This window comes from Rosa chinensis, chromosome 4 (assembly GCF_002994745.2).
Source record: "Rosa chinensis cultivar Old Blush chromosome 4, RchiOBHm-V2, whole genome shotgun sequence".
NCBI lineage: Eukaryota > Viridiplantae > Streptophyta > Magnoliopsida > Rosales > Rosaceae > Rosa > Rosa chinensis.
In genome coordinates this window covers 43,243,612-43,264,804 of record NC_037091.1, presented here as the reverse complement: position 1 = coordinate 43,264,804, position 21,193 = coordinate 43,243,612, and the positions used below count along the sequence as shown (strand labels likewise).

Here is a 21,193-nt window from a genome sequence, read left to right as displayed (position 1 = left end):
ATGGTGAGTACTTGTTCACTTGCACTTTAGTACCTTTGAGCAGTTGAGGGTGAATGAAGTTATGTGTAGCTCCAGAATCTATTACTATGTGAACCATTCTTTTATTGAATACTCCTTTCAGTTGCATGGTAGCTGGCTGTGCATACTCATCTCCCATAATTTGTAGCCAGATTAGTGGTTCATCAAGGTCAACAATTGGGGCCACCTCCATTAACTGCTTCTCATCAGATTCCTCTATTAATTCCCCCTCATTTGGTACAATCTCCATGCTCATTAACTGACCTTTCTTCCTGCAGTTGTGGCCAGGCTTGTAAGGTTCACTACAGAAATAGCATTGATTCCTAGCCCTCCTGGCCTCAAACTCTACATTTGAGAGTTTAATTCGCACATTATTACTACTGTTTGATGGTCCCAAGTTTGACTCTGTGATTCTTGGGGTGGACATGGAATGGCTTGGTTTGAAGTTGCTCCTTGTATCAGAAGTAAACCCGGCATTGCTTCCAGTAGGCGATTTATAGTTGAAACTGCTTCTAGTATGGTTTATGTGGCCATCATTCCTTGTTTCATAAACTCTAGCTAGTTCACACGCTTCATAAAGAGTCTTAGGCTTCTGAGCTTGCACGTCGGCTCTTATCTCTTCTTTCAAGCCTCCAATAAAGCAAGACAAAAGTACTTCAGGGGGAAAACCAGGTGCTCTTCTAGAGAGTTTAGTAAACTGTTCCATGTAGCTTTCAACAGTACCTGTTTGATTCATTCTAGCTAAAGCAGCTTGGTATTCAGACCTGTTGTAGCTACTGAATTCCCTCATTAGCAAATCAGCCAACCCTTGCCAAGTGTTTGGAAACTCATGTCTAAACATATACCACCTATCGGAGGCTTTATCAGATAGATGCATGGTAGCAATTGACAGCTTCCTATCTTCTGGTATCTGATAGAACTCAAAATACTGATCAGCTTTGTTAAGCCATTCCACAGGATCTCCTCCACTAAACTCATTGAACTCCAACCTCATTTGTTTCATAGTAGGTAAATTGGGATCAGTGAAGGGACAACCAAAATAGTTTGGCTGCATCTGAGGGCCTGGTTGGTAATAATTTATGTGGTTCTGGTGGTGAGGTGGTTGCAATATGTGTGTGAATGTCGGCATAGGAACAGCTTGTTGATAATTAGGATGTGAGGCATGAGCGGTTATGGTGGTGGCAAGGGTGGATATCACTTTGGAATTTGGTGTGGTGCTCTTTAGATTTGCATAGTGAGGCATAGCAGATGGGTATGTAGGTTGAACCGTGTGGGGAGTGAAGTTGATCATGGATGTTGAGTAAGGCCCAGAGTAGGTCATCATAAAGGGGTCAGGCTCTTGTATGGATGGGTTAACACCCTGTGGATATCCAAGGCTCATGCCAGCATACAATGAACTAGGTGGTACATTAAAGGATTGTGGAGTGTGCGGCATAGCTTGAAATTGCATTCCTCCCCCCGGGTTATTTGTGTTAACCATTTCACCACCCATATTCACATGTTTAAATCCACTGTTTTGAAAACCCTCCTTGTTCTTATTAACACGATTTCCCCCAAGCAATGAATCCACAGTAGTCATCACCGTCTCTGTAGCAGTTTTGCATAACACCTCACCAGCATTAGTGATAAAAGTACAAGCATTAGGAGTGGGAGTATGGTTACCCTCAGATCTAGCCACTGTAGATGAGGACGATTCAGTGACACCCACCAAGTGTTGCGGCTGCGCAAGTGACAATATGGACCCAAACTTGACCGGCCCGTCCGGCTGAGGAACGGCGCTGGCACCGACTTCGTTGGGAGGAGGTTTGTCCTTGAGCAAAGAAGTGAGCTGAAGCTTGAAATCCGCCAGTAACAAGGACTTGAAATTGGCTAAAGAAGCAGCCATAGAATCCTGGATAGAAGCTTGGATCTCATCAAGACGAGCACTAGTCTCCTCCCGGTGGATCTGAAGCTCATACTCTAGATGAGAAAGCTCAGTGGAAACAAGCGGAGCGTCGGAGGCAGGAGGAGGAGAGGAGGGCTTCGACCCCGCGCCCTTGAGTTTCCCCATGACCGAGTGGCTTTGATACCACTTGTTAAGGTAAAGACCCCAACTGGAAGGAAATTGCAGAGAAAAGTAAAGCAAGAAAAGTAAAATAAACTTGTATTCATCGATGAAGGCTGATGGTTACACCAAGGGAGTTTATATACTCCAGATTATGTGGACACGTGTCGCACATGTAGTGATCAGCTATGGGATATACCCTAATTGGACTAATCAAGCATAACCAACTAATTAACAACATAAATCAACTAATTAACTTGCAGTAACCACGTGCCAGGCATATGCACAAGCAGGCTTCTCCTAATACACCCACGAAACCATATTAAGACCTTTTTCATAACAGGGAGTTCGGCGGCAAGGCACGGCAGTGGCGCGTACGGTGGCTCTCGCCGGAATGGGAGGTCGGAGTTAGAGGGTTATGCTCTTTAAGGTACTAGCTTCATCCATGGTGGTCGTGTAACTCAGACATGGCTAGGAATTGAAAAACGACGACATGCAAAGCCCCGGGTTCCGGCGAAGCTCGTGCATCGTTTTCCGACTTCGGTGGGTGGCGGAACTTCTGCGTTTTGCTCCTCGTTGCTTGCTGAGTCAGGCGGTGGCGTCGTTGTGGCGAGGTGATGGTTGGAAATCAACGAAGGTCGAGCAACAGTGGCGTTGCAGCCTTGGGTTGTCGGGCGTGGAGGCTGCCGGAGATGCATGTCAATGATAAGGCTCGGGCTTAGGTCAAATTTGGATGCTGGATCGATAGGTGGTGGTGATTTTGCGAGGTGGTGGCCGGAGATGGGGTTCTCTGGTGGTGGTAGACGACGAAGGTGAGAAAGGGAGAGAGAGGAGTACGTACGGCCAAGAGAAAAAGAGGGGGTGTACGGGTTTCTGGTCTTCTAACCCTAAGCCTCCATATTTATACTAATGTATCAGAAAAGTCAATTTTTCCCTTGCGACAAATCACGCAAATCTCCAAGCTGATTACTTCCGGGTTTCGGCTTGTATCTTTCGATTGCTTTTCGTCGGCTATACCTTTTTAAATCCTTGATTTTATCTTAGGCCCGAATGGAAAACATTGGCCCAAACTTTAATTTTTCGGCCCATAGGTGGTCTCGATACTAAAACAATCTCCGAAATCGACTTCTTTACTTAAATCACCTTGTAAAAATCTTATTGGCGTAAAATTACCTTCTAAAATTAACAAAATTTTTCACGGGCTCACAAATTATTCCCCTAATCTTGTACTTTTGCTTAACCTTTGTGTTTATTTATATACATTTATTATGTTTCTCTTATCATGCTAGGAAATGATGGAGAACCATGGAAATGCACTAAAAACTGTAGCACATTTTCTTACTCCGGCTAAGAAAAACCGAGCTAGTCAAGGAAGGAGGAGCGGCATATTGAACAAATAAACTCCAAATGAGTTGAAAATTTCCATATCCATTCTACACATCCTAAGTATCATTTCATATGAAGACTATAAGAGCTAGTTTGGAGTGGAAGGCCTTCAAAAGATAGGCCCAAGTTTCTGACTAAAAGATGAAAACTGAAAAAACCGGACTTGTACGGATTCCGGCAGCAGTTCCGGCCAAACCACTGTGAAATAGGCTTTGAAATTTTACCAGGATGATCTACACTCATGAAGGAACATTTGGTATGAAGAAGTCAAAGGCCAATTCCGAACTCTTGGTGGAGATTCAATTGAAGGAATAAAGGAGAAGAAAGTGTGCAAACGGACAAAAAATGGGTCAACATGGTCAACGCCAGATTCCGGACACTTCCGGCCCATAACATGTGTAGAGGACAAGGAAGAGCTGACTAGGGTTAGAGACTTTAGGTGGGAAGACTTTAGGTCCAGGTTATTTTGAAATTCAAAATGTGAAAGAGGACAAGTGGTCTCCTTCTTATACCTTACACCTTTGTCTCCCATTTATTACCTTGTTCCTCTACACAATGACCCTTCTACCCTTACCTTTTCTCCTCCACCAAAATATATATGGGCTTTCTAGGTCATTTCTATGTGGAGTCAAAAACTAGATCCACATTTTGTGCTTACACATTTGTCAATCACATCTAGCCCTTCATTCATTTTGATCTGCACCCTTGATTTAGATTGTCTTGGCCTTTAAATAGCCCTTCATCTCTCCCAAAACCGTGCATCCCCTAGGCTTCCTCATTTTGGAGCATCAAAATCTCTCTTTTCTCTAGTTTTAGGTGAGTTTTTCATACCTTGTACATAGTTCTTTAAGTTTGTGTGAGAAATAGGTGTGTAGGCACTTGGGTTTCACCAAAACAGAAGTTACTACAAACACTAAATCAATCACAACACTTGCTTTCACACATCCAAGCCTTTGTTCTTCTTTGTTCTTGAGTTTTGTGGATGTGTATGGTATTTCGGGTTGTAAAACCGAAAATCCCATATCTTGAAGCAATTCTCTCATTTGGCATCTTTGAGAGCTAGGTAGAAGGTTGGGTAGTTATTCTCTTTTTCTTTTCTTCTCTCTTTAGTTTGATGTTCATGGCTTGTATTTGTAATAACATGTGTTGTGAGTAGTTAGATTTGAGCCTAGGGCTAGCCCTAGTCAAACTTATGTGCAAATAATGTAAATTTCCATGTGCTTTGATGTTTATGCATGTTTTGAATCTTTTGGCTACTATACTTTCATGTATCCTAAGTGCGTTTATAGATTTATCACCTAGAAGCATGCTTTAGGAAATTAATGAATCGGAAACATGAACTTGATAAACTCTTGATTCGGTGAGCATGTGTAGCTAAATAGGTGGTGGCTTAGCTTATTCCTAAGGCAAGAACTAAGTTGCTTGAATTTCTTACCTTGAAATTAAAGTATGATGTTGTGAGTTTAGGTTCTGGAAGAATTTAGGCTCACAGCACCATAGGCCATTTAGGATCCGGAAGATTTGAATGATATAAAGGTTGTGTAATTTAGCTTTGCTTCGGAAGAGATTGTTAAATTGCATGACTAGTTGGTTTCTTGGTAGCTTCATCAAAACACTAAGGGGAAATTTATCAAAACATGTTGTTACATACATTAATTTTGGGTTACGTTTTGTGCATGAGTAAGGTTAGGTGCGATGCCTAAGTCTCTATTCTTCTCATTGATTTAGTCTCTACCTTTTTATTTGTTTATTTTGTTTTATGCATTTAATTTTCTTTATCCAAAAACTAAAATCAACCAAACCGTTCACTACCACAATTGTAAATACCATATTCATGATCTTTAGCTTCCAAAGGGCTAAGGTTGTGAATTTGTAAAAATGTAGACTTTGCATGTGTTTTCTAGTTTTATTTTCACGGTGATCTAGCTAGGATAGAGTTACTCAATCCCTTGGGTAAGATACTCTTACTTTTCCCCTTTACTAAAACTTGACCTCCTAATCTTGGGAGTAGGGCACATCATCTATAAATTTGCATACACTTTCATACTCAAGGATGTCCCCAACACCCAACATCATGCATAACGGTGTTTCTCCATTGGCTGATGTTGGGGTTGTCCTGATGGCCCATAGAACTTCAGGGAGTTTTTCCGCCCACAAGCCCATGGTGTCGTCAAGTTTTTTCTTGAGCAGTTTCTTGATGATCTTGTTTGCGGCTTCTACTTGCCCGTTGGTTTGGGGGTGCGCCGCAGATGCGTAGGGCATCTTGGTGCCTAACTTAACGGCGAAGCTGATAACTTCTTCATTATTAAACTGTGCTCCGTTATCTGTGATAATGGTGCGGGGTATGCCATAGCGGCAATAAATGTTCTTCCAAAGGAAGTGAGTTACCTTGGAGGTTGTTATTGCCGTTAGCGGTTCAGCTTCTATCCACTTATTGTTATAGTCGATTGTGACGATGATATATTTGAATTGCCCCTTGGCGGTTGGAAGCTTGCCAACGAGGTCGAGACCCTAAGTTGAGTGAATTCAGGGACTGATAATGATGGAAAGGGGCTCCGCTAGTGCATGTGGGGGGTCAGCGTATTGTTGACACTTATGGCAGGACTTGGAGGCTTCTTTGGCCTCATCACCGAGTGTGGGCCAAAAGTAGCCTTGGCGCATTGTTCAATTCACCAAAGATCTGGCGCCTGAATAATTTCCATACTCCCCTGCGTGTATCTTTACTAGTACCTGGAGTTAAACATCTGAGATTTGGGTGAGTAAAGCCCTGGATGTAAAGTTTACCGCTTTGGATGTTATAATGGGTCGCTCTTTGCTTGAGTTTCCGTGCCTCAACTTTGTCGGTTGGCAGCGTTCCGTTGAGCTTGTATACCATTATTTCATCCATCCAGCTAGGATTGACCTCGATGCTGAATATTTTCGCTAGAGTTTTGGTGATGCTTGGTTTGTCTAGACATTCTACCCTTGTGTCCGTTGGACTTTGGTATGGTTAAGTGGTTGCTAACCTTGCCAGAGAGTCTACCTTGGTGTTCTTCTCTCTAGGGATCTGCGTGATGGAGTGGAACTTGAATTTTCCAAGTAGGGTTTTCACATACACTAAGTATGCCATTAGCTGCTTATCTTTTGTCTGAAAACTGTCGTTAACCTGGTTGACGATAAGTTGTGAATCGCTGAATATGTTGACACTATCAGTGCTTGAGTCTATGGCGAGGAGCGGACTTACGATGAGTTCTTCGTACTCGACCATGTTGTTAGAAGCTTTGAAGTTGAATTTTAGCGCGTATTCCACATTCTTTCCCCCTGACCCTATTAGGATGACTCCTGTGCCACAGCCTTTGATGCAAGCCGAGCCGTCGACATGGAGGTTCCATTCTGACTGTTGCTCGGTAGGGAGTATGTCGGTTATTGCAATGGCAGTGTCTTCCGCCGGTGTCCCGGAAGCTAGCTCATCTTGGCGCTCAGTGAGTTCAGCGTTGAAGTCTGCTACCGCTTGACCCTTCATAGCGATTCGTGGTTTATACTAGATGTCGAACTTATTGAGCTCTATGGCCTATTTGCTTAGGCGACCAGTGTGCTCAGGGCTCTGCATGACTTGCCTCAGCGTTGATTTGTCAAGATATGGATGATAAACAAAAAACCTGACATAGTCCAAAAAAAAAAATTTGAGATAATTATTGATAAAAGATAGTGTAACTAATTAATAAAAAAATTATTAGATGTTTTTTCAGGCCTAGTATTTCATGCTTAATTATGGATTTCCAAAGGTTTATTTTTTTTATTTTATTTGAGAAAAAATAAAATTTTATTCAACTAAATCAAACGATTACATATCTCGGTAGGGCTAAGCATTTAAGCCCGAAAACCCGCAAACCCGAACCGGCCCGTCAAAGTCCGACCCGAACGGGCCGGGCTCAATTTTTTTTTTTAACGAAACGGTTTGAGCCCAGGCCTTGACCTTCAAACAAACGGTTCAGGCCGGGTCTTGCCTTTAAAAGCAGTCAAAGCCCGTCAATGCGTCATAGATCAAAGGGATAGATGTTCATGTATTATTGGTCCTCATATAAGGCTCAAAATCCTTATCATAGGATCATACACACAGGATTCTAATCTTCACTCAAATACCTAAACCTAATCTTTAGCCTTCACTAGCGATATAGCCAGCGCAATGCCGCGGGTTTGTTTGCTTAATGCAGCACTTCTAATTTAACATTAACATTTCTGGGCCAATATTTGTTGTCAAAATAATCTCACTTTTGAAGAATTCATTCAATTTACTCCAAATTAGAAATTCCTAGTAACTATTATCGCAAATTAATGCTCAGCACACATTACCTTCTTTGCGGCAGATAGGAGAGGTTCTCATTCAAAATGTACTAACAAAGAAACAGAGATAGGACAAATACAGAATCACATAAATCAACATTCCAATGGCAGGCCATCCTAAATTGGCATTCAAAGTAAGGCGGGACTGCACACAACTGTGCAACCACAACTTTTGGGTCGAATCAACATAATTGGAACATTAGTAGATACATTTTTTTTTGCATTCTAAAACACTCACTCTAGCCAACAATATAACCAACATAGTTCTGTTCAAATAATCTTTTGCTTGATTCATCAAGTCTGGTGCAAAGTTAAAACCTGAAAAGAAAAGAACAAACGGATTTAAAAAGACAAGTAAATGAAGTTTATATTGAACTTATGTCGAAAGACTGTTGTGCACAATACAAAGGGTCAAGAGGATCTTCATCTTTTTTTTGAAATGTAGTAAAGAGCTTCAATTGGCATGACAAAAAGGTCTAAAAGTGCCAAGTAAAGCAACCCAAACCATTCTTCAAGCTCTATTCTTCTCTAGTATAGTAACTATAGAATTCATTCAAACTTGTGACCCTAAAAATTTGCTCACAAATATAGCAGAAGAGCATAAGTGGAATAAGAAATAGCTAATAAATAAAGCTTTTTGTTATCTAATTCCTGATAGAATACTGACCCATGCACTCTCACTCAGGTAAATAGTGAACCAAACTATAATAAAGATTCAAAATAATGTGGTTTTGAAATGAAAGCTTTAACCAAATGGTCTTTTCCATCTTTCAATAGGTGAATAGATTTTGTTTACCTTGTTACAGGATCAGGGTAATGGCAGACCTGCTTGCGTACAGAATCTGCATAAACAAATACAATCACTGTAGAGAGTGCACCTCTGTGGAGTCAAAACCTCTGATCCTCTAGTTTTTGTTCACGCAAACTAAGATGTTGACTAAAGATAACAGGAAAAGAAAGTATCCATACGTTCAGGCTTGATGTTCAAAAGCCCATATTCCAGCTTGTAAGGGAAAGGAAAAGGGAAGAAACCGCACTATTAAAACTGGAAAGGAAAAGGGAATAACCTTTTTACTGCAATGTATTACAGTTTAGAAACTCTACATGACTGATTCAAATAAACAGAGCTACAGAAATTACGTATTGAACAACGTGAAGTTGATAAGACAAACAGATCATTAACATTGAATAGAAATCATTGTGAAAAAGCAATTTGATCGTGCCGAAATAATTGAGATAGTTAAGTACAATTCAAACAACAGGAAAGAATAAGAAACTAACAATAGCAAGTGCACCCTCACTAAGCAATTCCGATACGGTTACTCCAACTACAACTAACCATTTAAACTGATGTAATCATTAAACAATACTATATCATACAGATCACGTATGAATTACATTGGCATATATAAGAGATCATATAAATCACTTGAGCTGATTACTGTTAATTGGGTGTGAGCCAGAGAATGCAAGGAGCTGTACACAAACAAATGAAGACAGATTTTAGTGAAAAGAAGAGAACGGGGAAAAACTAAAAACAAATCAAAATTTGAGAAACTCATCTGGATGGATTCAACCCTCCAATCTTTTGTGTACACATGATTTTCTCCCATGGCTTTTAGACTATGTCAAGCCCTAAATCTCTTCTGGCTTTTGGGATTATAAAGCTGCAAACTTGAAAATTAGGTCCAACCTTGAAACTGAATCAAACATACAAAATCCGCATCAGTAACAATTTTCTTCAATACGAAAATGTATTAAGCAAAAGACCAACAAATGTTCTTTCCCAAATCAAAACACTTACCAGAAATCCAGAACATGAACTCTGAGAGGGAAAGTTATTGTGGCATTTTCTCCTCACAAAATTTTTCAATAAATGTGTCTGCTCCTTAGGAACCACTCATTTGCAAACTCCCACCAGTTTGGATCAACCTTCCTGAATCCCTGAACATTGATTCAATGATTTTGGAGACCGAAATTAAATCTCTACAGATTCCTCTCAATTAGAAAACTTCATAGGGTGTCCGAAAATTCAAAACATATACCCAATCACAATTCACAATTGACTGGAAATCCTATTCTACTGAAAATTGTTTTTACTTCGACAACAACACTTGGTTTGCTTAAGGGTGTTTGTGACTCATTATTTGACCATATAGCAAAGAACACTCATATCAGTACTCAGTAGTTACAGTGAGCTCCAGTAAATAATGCAATTAAATTTTTTTTTTTTTCAAAATGAACATACCTTCGGGCTTCAGGGGTTGGCATTGCATTTACTCCCTGCATGAGTTATGATTCCAACGCCTCATACTCTTCCCACTATACATAACGGCAGTATTTCTGAACTCAAGATGTGTGGTGTCCTACATTCATAAAATTGTTAGGGTTTATTGGAATCTATCAAAGATAAATTACAAAACAGCGAAAAACAGCCAACAACAGATTTGGTAAATACATAAATGTCTGATATGGTGATTAAACTTGCAATTCCTCAATGAATATTTTTCTGCATAACAACAATACCCAGAAAGAATACGCATCCAAAACAAAAACCCAGAATTAGACAAAAGAAAAAACTTACATGCGCAATCCAAAACAAACCCAAACCCAGATCCTTCTTCTCCTTCTTTCTCGTGATTCACTCTGCCATAGTGCCATTTTAGTGTGGCCATTGAAAACACAAACATCCATTCCGCTCATATAAATTGGGGATTTGAATGCCATGATTGTAAAAGCACACCTGTAAAGTTAGTGGCTTGTCTAACTGAAATTGGAATGGAGCGACTGATGTTGATAGAGGTTGAAGTTAGTGGAAGATTGTTGATTTTGATGGCTGGGTTTGATGCTGCGAAACATTGAATATGGATGTTGATAGAGGCTTCCCGAAGAAACTAAGAATTTGGGATTTTTGCTTATATAGTGAGGGGGCATGGCAGAGCCGTAAGTCAAAGCAAAAACTGAGGGCAAAACCGTTATTTCTGCTTTTGAGTGAACATTTAGGAATAGTAAACTCAGCTTTAGATATATGTACTAGAAAACTTCCCCACGCTTTGCTGCGGGATCTACCGTTATCAATGAATTAGAAGTGTGTAATAGAACTAAACTTAAAAGACGACAAAATGGCTTTCAATTGTCTTGAGACCACTGCTACATTATAAATCGAGGATTAAGACAAAATTTGTATAGTACAATATCATCACTGCAAATGATCTAAAATGAATTAGATCGTGCCCTAGCTTTGAGATCTTATCAAAGTTTCTACTGGCAACATTGTCCATTATAGTAGTTTTCAAAAAATAGGCTATCTTAGTTTAAGGTCAACTTGGTTACAATTGCTGCTCGAACGTTTTTCAAAAAATAGTTGTTCTAGTTGTTCGAGTCTCTCCAAAAACATTGCTTGCTGCAGTTCCATCCACACAAAAGTGATGCAAGAGTTGCAATGACATGCTGCTTCAGTCGTTTTTCTGCTTGCTGAGTTGTGCAACACAAATAGTAATTCAACAGGGAATAAAATTTAGAAAATGAGACTGAAACAGTGAGCACTGACCAGGATCACACTGCTTATAAAATTTCTTCAAAATCTGCAAACAAAAATCGAGAGCAAGGAAAATTCATACTCAATTTCCAGAAATTTACAAAGAGCAGGAAATTGATGGGAAATGTTGGGAGAGAAATACCGGTTGTGAGTGGACAGAAGCTCTTCTCCTGATAATCTTTGGGGTGTTAGGACCATACCATTCTAAATAAATTGTTTTAACTTCAAAATATTTTACGTTGGAGGCAACAGGCTTTATCTCCTACAAAGTGTAATGCACCCCTAGCGATACCCTGATAAAACAGAAGGCAGGTTAGTAGTCTGAGACAACTTACAGAAGAGACCTTCATATATATTTGAGCTGAGTTTCTACATTCACTATAAGGATATTCATAAGTCATAATCTCTACATTACTGGGTTGGTTGCTTGTGCTATTTCTCAATGATCATGAGATCATGTAGTTAGTGACTATAAATTTCTTTGGTTGTTTGTGCTATTTCTCAATGATCAGAAGTTCAGAACATATAAGGACACTTTGTATCCAACACCAAATTGCTCACCTTTTAATAGTGACTACCAGCAACAGAAACGGGCATTTGCACCAGCTATTGTCATATTTGAACGCAGAGGCAGCTGTAGAGATACAAAAGGAAATCATAAAGATGTATTACTGGTTTTAGCACTGTATACAATCAAAAAAATTCAAAAAGAATAAAAAAAAATCGAATTACAGGTTGACAATATATAAACATCCACCAAAACTAACAGTAAGTCACCTGAAGGCAAGTAATATCACACAAAGGGAAACGTTTAGCTTGAATATTATAATTTATCCTCTAGTTCTATTAAAAAAAAAACTTGATGTTTCCTAGCAAATTGCTAACACGCTAAGAAATAAGGATATTATGTATATTGTTATGCTTGAAGTGCAAAAGACTTTGTAGCTTGAAGGCTTCACTATCCATCATGAATTAGGGGTTTACCTATTCAAGATGATTCATGTGCTGCAGCCAAGTCTGAAAACAACAATGTGTCCTTATCTGTCACAATTACAATAAATATGAGATATGGTTACAATTAGTGTTAATAGCCCATCAACAATTTTTTGTATAAATGGTAATTTTGGTTAGTGAATACTTGACTTTCTAAGACAACATCGACCCCATTCTTCGCATGTTGCAGTTTATGTAACATGGCATTAAGTGCAGATCCTGCATCTCCTTCTTTCACTACACCAAAAAATGAAACAGACAACGGGTAAAATTCGTTGTCTGATTTGGATGCCCATCGTTGTGTATCGGAGCGTTGTGTGTTTAAAATTTGCACAACGGTGCAACACCGTTGTATGATATGCAATCAGTCGACAGATTTTCGTTATCACCGTTGTGTCTTCTCTCGGCAGATGGTAGGCAAAGCTGCTGCACAGCATGGCAGATGCATCATTCATACAACAGAACTTGTTTTCAAACTGTTGTTGGAAAGCCTAGTCAGACAACGTGTTCTTTAATGTCATCGTTGTCTGATATACTATCACACTTCAGTTTTATTGTCTGTTTGTTGTGTGATTGTAAAATGAGAAGACATTTTTTTTTTAAAACCATTGTGTGATTGTTGGGAAGTCTAGTCAGACAACGTGTTCTTTAATGTCATCGTCGTCTGATATACTATCATACTTCAGTTTTATTGTCTGTTTGTTGTGTGAATTGGTTTTGGACAACATTAGTTTAGTTTTTATCGTTGTGTGATTGTAAATGAGAAGACATTTTTTTTTTAAAACCATTGTGTGATATGTAAAGAATGCATTCACTGAATGGTCAATTTTTATGTATTCAGACAACGTTGGATTGCCACACTATAAACCTGTTGTATGATCAATTTCATTTGCTATATTTTGTGCATATATAGCTCCATTTTACCTAATGAACAATGATTAATTGGAAAGAAAACACATTGCAAACCATTAAATTAGTAATCCAACATTAAACATACAGAATGCACTACACCAGAAGTTCAGAACAAGAAAAATGAAGACTTAAGGAAAACAAAAGGAGGCAACATAACTGTTTAAACATATTTAACAGGGATTTTAAGAATCCAAGTTCCTGCTGAAGCTCCAACAAACTGTGAAATCCCTTTTAATGGTTTATCAGTTGGAGTCATCTTTTTGGCTGTTTGAATGATCAGTATAGAGTCAGGAACATGAACAAATTCAGCTCTATAGCTCACATCCTCGAACATGACTGGAGAAAGGTCCTTCATTTTCTCTAATCTCTATAACCTCCTATAATTGGGAACCGCAGATTGTGAGTTTACAGATCTAACAAGTCCAGTGCAAGAATTTCAAGAGATATGAAAGTAAATGCTTTAGAATCAATATCATAGTGATAATGCCCTACAAGTACGTTTTATAACTTACCAACCTAGTAATCCTTCTCTAGTAGTTCCTCAGTAATCATGTCCAGAATGTGCCTGTTGTTTCTCAAACCATTCATCGCAAGTTCTTCTGTCGCAAGTTCTTCTGTTTCTTCGATGTACTGCAACCAACACCAAATATCAACCAGGTATATTTAAATGAAAAACTAAGGGAAAAGAAGATCAACTTCAGCTCCAGAACTTGAGATATTCTCAAACAAATACGGGTGTAGGGGGATATCAACCTACCATATACAGAGAGACATTAAGCATCCATGAGTCAGACATAAGAATCAGGTCTGTCAAAAAGTTGAGGAAACTTACAACATATTCTAATGGAAAACCTTCTTTCATAGTAACATATATTCTTTTTACGTCTTCTGTAAATACAACAGCAGCAACCTGTCCAAGACAAACCACAACATCAGATACTGCCAACATAAACCTTTGCACTTTTAGCCAATAATGGAGAAAAAATTGTCTTAGATGCATGATGCTTCCTGTTTCATTTGGACATGTGGACAATTGACATGGCAGCATCCAATGAACCACCAAGCGAGGCATAAAATACACAAAGTTCACAGGCAGTTGGGAAATGAGTTCACGTCTCTCAGTTTACTCAGCCTCCTTGTACAGTACCATATTTGTTTGTCTACTAGTATTAACTACTACTAAGCGATATGGCAAGGTGCCATGATCACATCCCATTTCATAAATCTACACCATACAGTACTATTTTTAACTATTTTAGTCCAGAAAAAAAAATGTTTAGTCTTCTATACTATGGAATATGAAAGGTCTTGTGCTGCTTAAACACACTCGCTGAAGTACAAGAGAAGCCCAAATGTTACAAACTCTTGCATGGAAAGCAGTATATGCATGAGATTACTCATAATTAATGCAACACCATCTCATATTTAGTTCAACACCAACTCATAATTAGTGCAACACCATTCAACAAGGAACAAGGTGTATAACAAAGATAAAAACAAAGGAGAGCAACAGGTTACCTCAGAGCTGTCAAGCTTTTGAAGAAAGTATGTATAAGGAAGTTTGGGACGACAAAGCCACCATCTTTTAGCTATCCATAACTCCCTTTTCCTTGTGTCTCTGTTACCTTCTCCACTACATCCTTGCGAAGACTGTTTTCAACCTCTTTCATGTCAAATTCAACTACATACTTGGAATTTGCAGAGTCCAACTGTTCCGCTAACTTTTCTTTTTGGAGGATCTCCTTCCATTTCTGAAGTCTTTCACGCCATGTTCCAGTATCCTCTTGAACTTCACCTGCAAAGCAAAAGCCACAATTGGGCCATAAGGGTAGAGATGACCAAAGACACTATTGATGATAAAATCCAAGACAAATTTCCGTGCAAATACATGATATTGTCTCTGTAATAACCACCAGTGAGTTGCAGTTATCTATGAAATCTTTAGAATGCAGATTTACACCAAACAGGAAGAGAAACGCAAAGGGCCAATTACTGTGAGACCATTCCTTGAGATTCATTGTTGCTCATTTGTAGAGGGGTTTCAGACAAAATTATAGATCAACACCCTAAACAGAATTAAAAAAATAACAATAAATAAATAGATTTTCCGACTGAATTCTGTTTCTATTTAGGCAATAAACTTCTTGAAAAACCACAACCTTTTTTACTAAAAGACATAATTCTCATTAAAATCAATAAGTTGTCCACTACCTATAATATAATTCCCACAGGTGCAATATCATAATTGCAATCATTCAGACTCCAGCTAATACCACCACAAACTTTGCCACACACTAGGCCAAAAAAGCTAAAATACTCTCCCCAAAGTTCTAGTACAATCATCATGAGTTCCCAAGGAAACAGATTACCATTACAAAAGTACAACAGTACATCAACTTAAACCCAAAATCCATCACATCACAGCAAGACTTGTCATGTTTTATAAATGTATCAGATTTCATGGCACATATATTCTGAGAATTATGCATAGAACTATGCATTTAGTTGAAAGCAACTTTAATCAAAGAATAGCATATGTAGCATCACCAACAATGAACATAAAAGGGTTTCGGTTCTATGACATAAGCATTGTTTATGAACCCAAATCAGAAGCAAAACCAAAATAGAGATAGAAATTCTTCACCTCCTTTGCAAAAGCTCAGCTCGTCCAAGCACCAAAGAGCATTAATATAACACTACAAAAATCACAAAGAGGATCAATTTCTTATAGCAATGTAACCCAGTTTCATCAAAAACAAAAATCCAAAAACTAACTTAATTACTATATCGTTTTTGGGATACAAAGTTGATAACAACAACAAATCCCGCAGCAATGCGCGGGTGTCATTTCTAGTTATACATTTACTATATACTAAAGTAGCGTTGGTGTTCATTTCTCCTGTTCCTCTACAATTTCATCTAAAATCTCTTATCAATGTTTTCAATCTGGTGGACTGAATCACCAGTTCCTGCTCAACTTGAAAATAGAGCTGCAAGGGAGATCTACACATAACTGACATAAGAGATAAAGAGAAAGAAGGCACGTTTGAATAGAAAACCAAAAAAGTAAATAATTACTACTATTGATTAATTACCTCAATCACCGAATTTATTTCAGACTTATTCTTGAAACTGGCATCTCTAATGAGGTGAGCATAAATATATTTGAAAGCCTAATTGCTTCTTTTTTTGACATCTTTCCATGACAAAGGTCTTCAATATATAGTTGTGCACAGAGGCTGATGCTGAAGAAAGAAATTTCTTTTTGTGACAAAACAGCTTATTTTCAATTATCCATGGCTTTCTTTGTAACTGAACTAACAACTAACAGAAATATAATGAAGTCCTCAGTTTCATAATTGCTTTACATATTCACCCATCCAAGCATAAATCTTTCAGAAATTCTGAAACTCAGTTTCATAATTATAACGCTCATCTCCATGTTCTTATGCAAGCCAAAAACAAAACAATCTAATAACCATCGATGCAAGTGCCCATATTCTAAATGTACAGTACAATGAGATATAAGCAAATGACTAACTATCATCTTATCAGAGACAGCACCTTGTTTTGAATTCCAATATACAATGATATAGCATATAGCAACTATACAATTACATAGGCAAATAGGAGCTTACCAAATAGCAAGTTTCAGAAATTTTCAGAAAACTGGTAGCAAAAAAGAAAAATTCACCAACAATCGTCCTTGTGGTGCTTTCAAGCACAACTCTCCAGATTTGAACTAGACATGTAAAGGCACAATTTCAGAAAATTTCAAGTTATTCGGAGTTCAAATGAATGGTCAAACAGAGATCCAAATTGATAGAAAATGTTGATTTCTGCAGAAATCCTGAAACAGTGTTAACTTCAAAATATCATAAGTAGCTCATTTCAAGTTCATTTTGCGTGAAACCAAGTTTAAAACGATCATTGAAGAATCTATTTTAAGATACCAAAAACTGAGATTAAAAGAAGAAGTACAGGTTTTTCGAAAACAACAGAACAACCCACTAGTTCAGCTTGGTGGTTGTCTTTGAGGCATACTATCAAACACATGGTGTGCAATATTTGAACCTTAATCTATTTCAGTTCTAAGCATTCTAATGGAGTTACCAAAGCTAAGTAATGGTCAAAAGTGTATTCCATAACAACTTTGAACAGATGGACAAAAATTTTAACACATATAGGTCTCACAATAACACTCATATGGAAGAACAAAATCAATGATAAAATTATACATACAAGCTTACTGTCTTGCTGAGCTCACACTTTGATGGTGGGCTGATTTGAATCTTCCAACCAAGACACAATTTTGATCAGCCCCAATGAAATTATTAAATGAAAGAAGAAGCAAAGAGATCGAGTACTTACAAGACCACAATTTTTCCATATAAGCATTCAACCCCAAACCAAGAGCAAGGGTCAATATCTCCGTCTTCATCATTCCAATTCGACAAACCACCAAATGGGTCAGTCACTACTCTCTTTAAAACTCCAAAGCTAAACCTGCACAAGATACAACCTTTAAGAATTTTCCTTTACTTGGCAAGGGAGGACTTGGAGGCGGCGGATCTGGCTTGGGCTAGGAGATGGGAGCTTAGATAGTTTGAATGGATAGCAGATTTACTTGTGAGTGGGATGCGGAGGTTGGCGTGGAGCCATGGACTTCATATTTCGGGGAGAGAAGAAGACTGAGAAAATTGTGTAACCCAGCATCATTCCAATTCGACAAAAAGCATTAATAGAACACTGGAAAAAACACAAAGAGGGTCAATTTCTTATAGCAATGTAACCCAGTTTCATCAAAAACAAAAACCCAAAAACCAACTTAATTACTATATCATTTATGGATTGATGAAATCATAAAGGGTTTCGGTTCTTCTTCTCACCTTCTGAACAACTGACAAAATCTATTATCAAACCTAATATTCAATAACTCAGAGGTATCCCAAGATATAAAGTACAAATAACCTTAACTGAAGAAGGCGAAAACCAACATACCAAATCGATTGCTTCGAGAAAGCCCTAAATCGAGTTGCTCAGAAATCCCCAAAATGAAGAACCCTAATCAAAACCCCTTTCTCCTCCACCTTCTTCCCAATACAAACTAAGCTGAACTCTAATCAAACTGAGGAGAATCGAACCCAAATCGAACCCAAACCAATGAGTAGAATCGAACCGACATCGATGGGTAGAATCGAACCGTCCATACGCAAATTGAGGAGAGGTTGCAGGATGCCAGTGATGGTGTTTCGATGAGAGAATACGGTGGTGAGTTGAAAATGGTGACAGTTTACGGTGAGAGCTTGCGGGGCTAGTGAGAGATTGTGAGTTTTTGGTTTTGGTAGAGATTGTGAGTTCTTGGTTTTGGTAGAAGTTATTTCTCTCTGTGTCAGAAAAGGGTGTGTTATTCATTTACCCAAGTCAAAACCCAACACTCCTTTTATTTTTTATTATTGCATCACACAACAAACACATCCCAATATGTTGTCTGATCGTCTACAACTTAAATTTCAGCTTAGGTTCCAAGGAGGGAAAGTTCCCGCGCTGCCGCGCTATGTACAATGGTTTTGGTGCTACGATAAACAAGTTTCATTCAGACAACAGAAATAAGGTTTTTACGTTGTAGGATCCTCAAACCATGACCTATATAAGTTCTCCAAAATTGTACGTTTTGGGGTAGAAGGAGTAGCATTTGGGGGCACATCCAGAATTGTCAATAATATATAATTTAATCATACAACACAAGTCTAAAACTGTTGTATGATAAATTGCAACCTAGTATCACACAACAGGTATAACCATGATGTTGTGCAATGTAGTACATATTTGGACCCAAATTTGTGTCAAGCTAGGCGGGAAATCTGCCACTCTTTTTTTAATCATTCACACAACAAAATATTCCTGCCAGTGTTGTGCAATCACCTTCTCCATAAAAACATCAAAATTTTTATGGCCTTATACAACGTATGGTTCTTAGTCATGTTGTGTGATTGACTTTCCATCATCACACAACAATTTTTTTTTTTCGTTGTGTAAAAAGTGTTGTATATTGAGGTTATTGGCCTAGTGTTTGTAGGAGGTTATCAAGTAGGTGGGCATTTCTATTACTTGCTGCAACAATCATCAAATCTCATTAGTGGATTATTAGTAGTGACGGTTCCTGTAAAAGAAGGCACTTTTAAACTCACATGGTAGTGACACTGCAATATCATCCATGACGCCTTTAAACCAATCAAAGAAACCTTTTACTCGGCTTTCACAATGAATTACTGCAAACAAATAGAGCTTGTCCGATAATTATGACACGACCACATGAAAGAACGGAAGTGAAAATTTGCGCTATCAAGTAAGACGGTTAGAAAGAGAAGTTACAAAAACTGGAAGGGACAGATAAATAAGCTGTCATGTGCAGTAATACACTCTAGTGTACCTTAACAACATGGGATTTTTGTTGGATTGAAGTCATTGCATTAAAAGATAAGTCTTAAGCTGCACACACCAAATTTCACTTATTAAAAAAATAAACAATATAGAACTTGAAAAAAAAATTTCAAACTTGAGAAAAGCAATACCCCAAAGTGCAGATCTAACGTTGCCGAGAAACCTCAGATGCAAGTACCCAACCTCAATTCTTGTCAGAGAAAAACATGGAAATTGTTAGCAAAATCAATACTCTTTTTAATCAAAACCTCCAAGCCCAAATCCTAAATCAATGACATATCAAGATTTACACTAACTTTGAAGAAATCTTGTTGAAAAAAAATAAATTAAGTCGATACCTCTCAAGAAAGCTCATCCCTGAGCTTATCCATGCAAGGAAGATTCGACTTTCAAGCTTGAGCACGAAGCACCAGACCTCTCACCCTTCTTCTCATCTGGGAGATGAGACTTGAAAACCAAACCTCTCTTATTTGTTTTCAGCCCAACCTTTGTATCTGAGAGTTTGATGGCTGCGTTTGATGCTGCGAAATAGTGAAGATGGATGTCGACCGAGGCTTCCCGAAGAGGCTAAAATTCTGTCTGAGAGTTCAAGACTGCGAAACAGTTGGATGAATGTCCCATAGAGGCTTCCCAAAGACACCAAAACTTCTATAACCTTCTAATCCAGATTCAGAGTGGCAGGCCGTAAATCACGAAAAATAAAGGGCAAAACCGTTCTTTAAACTCAAACAGTGCGAACTCTAGGGGCTTTAGTATATTTATAATTAGGCCTGGGCTCGGGTCGGGCCGGGCCCAAAATTTGGTGAGACCGAGACCAAGCCCGAAACAATCGGTCCGGACCGGTTCGGGCTTTTTCAAAAATGGAAACCGACAGAAACCAACCTCAAACGGGCCGGTTCGATCTTTGGGCTTTTCGGGCCCAAATCCAATTTCCCAGCTTTATGCAAAATACACACAACATTGGGTGAGAGGCGGGGTTTGAACCCCCGACCTCCTACACGAAAGCCTTGCTCCCAACCACTAGAGCACGAGACGCTCTCAACATAATTTGTCCAAAGTTTATATTTATTTGATCCTAAGTGGGAGAAATGAAACAAAACAAAACCTAGAAGTGCAGAACCCTCTTTCACTTTCTTCTCTCTCTCTTTTCTAGCCGTATTCTTCTTCTTCGTTTTTTTTTTTGTCCCTCTTTTTTTCTTCCTCCCCAATCCCCATTAATCCATTATGCAGTTCTCTACTTCTCTCTTTACCATATCTTCTTCTTCTTTTCTCCTTCTTCTTCTTCTTCTTCTTGTTTTTTTTTTTTTTCTCTTTGCTTCCTCCCCAATCCCCATTATGCAATTCTCTATTTACCATATCTTCTTCTTCTTCTTCTTCGGCAACTTCGATCTACTGCGCTCCGAGCTTCAAGCTCAAGAGGCTATCAAGAGAGTTTTTGCAGGTGAAGGAGTTTCTCGGCTTCACTGGTTCCTAAGGTAAGATTACTCAAATCAACAACTTTCTCTGTGTTCCCATGTCCTATGCTCAAATTTTAA

General features: G+C 38.5%; 3 long non-coding RNA genes across 5 annotated transcripts; all 3 read right to left on the bottom strand.

Moving 5' to 3' along the window:
- Positions 1-10,921: 10,921 nt before the first annotated feature.
- On the bottom strand, positions 10,922-12,514 carry LOC112200346. The gene is made up of 4 exons (XR_002936286.2): positions 12,294-12,514; positions 11,871-11,943; positions 11,452-11,602; positions 10,922-11,355 (listed from the first exon to the last, which is right to left on the bottom strand). It is a non-coding gene; the product is annotated as an uncharacterized LOC112200346 (long non-coding RNA).
- An 838-nt stretch (positions 12,515-13,352) lies between these two features.
- On the bottom strand, positions 13,353-18,546 carry LOC112199357. Of its 3 annotated transcripts, XR_005810330.1 has the most exons (8): positions 18,216-18,546; positions 17,842-17,963; positions 17,586-17,720; positions 15,859-15,910; positions 14,733-15,009; positions 14,047-14,124; positions 13,727-13,844; positions 13,353-13,591 (listed from the first exon to the last, which is right to left on the bottom strand). It is a non-coding gene; the product is annotated as an uncharacterized LOC112199357 (long non-coding RNA). The 3 variants fall into 3 exon arrangements; XR_005810328.1 differs by having other exon boundaries at positions 17,586-17,963; XR_005810329.1 differs by having other exon boundaries at positions 13,731-13,844; positions 17,586-17,963.
- A 740-nt stretch (positions 18,547-19,286) lies between these two features.
- Positions 19,287-20,259, bottom strand: LOC112201056. Its single transcript, XR_002936565.2, has 5 exons — positions 19,997-20,259; positions 19,790-19,848; positions 19,648-19,706; positions 19,406-19,486; positions 19,287-19,328 (listed from the first exon to the last, which is right to left on the bottom strand). It is a non-coding gene; the product is annotated as an uncharacterized LOC112201056 (long non-coding RNA).
- Between the last annotated feature and the right edge of the window lie 934 nt (positions 20,260-21,193).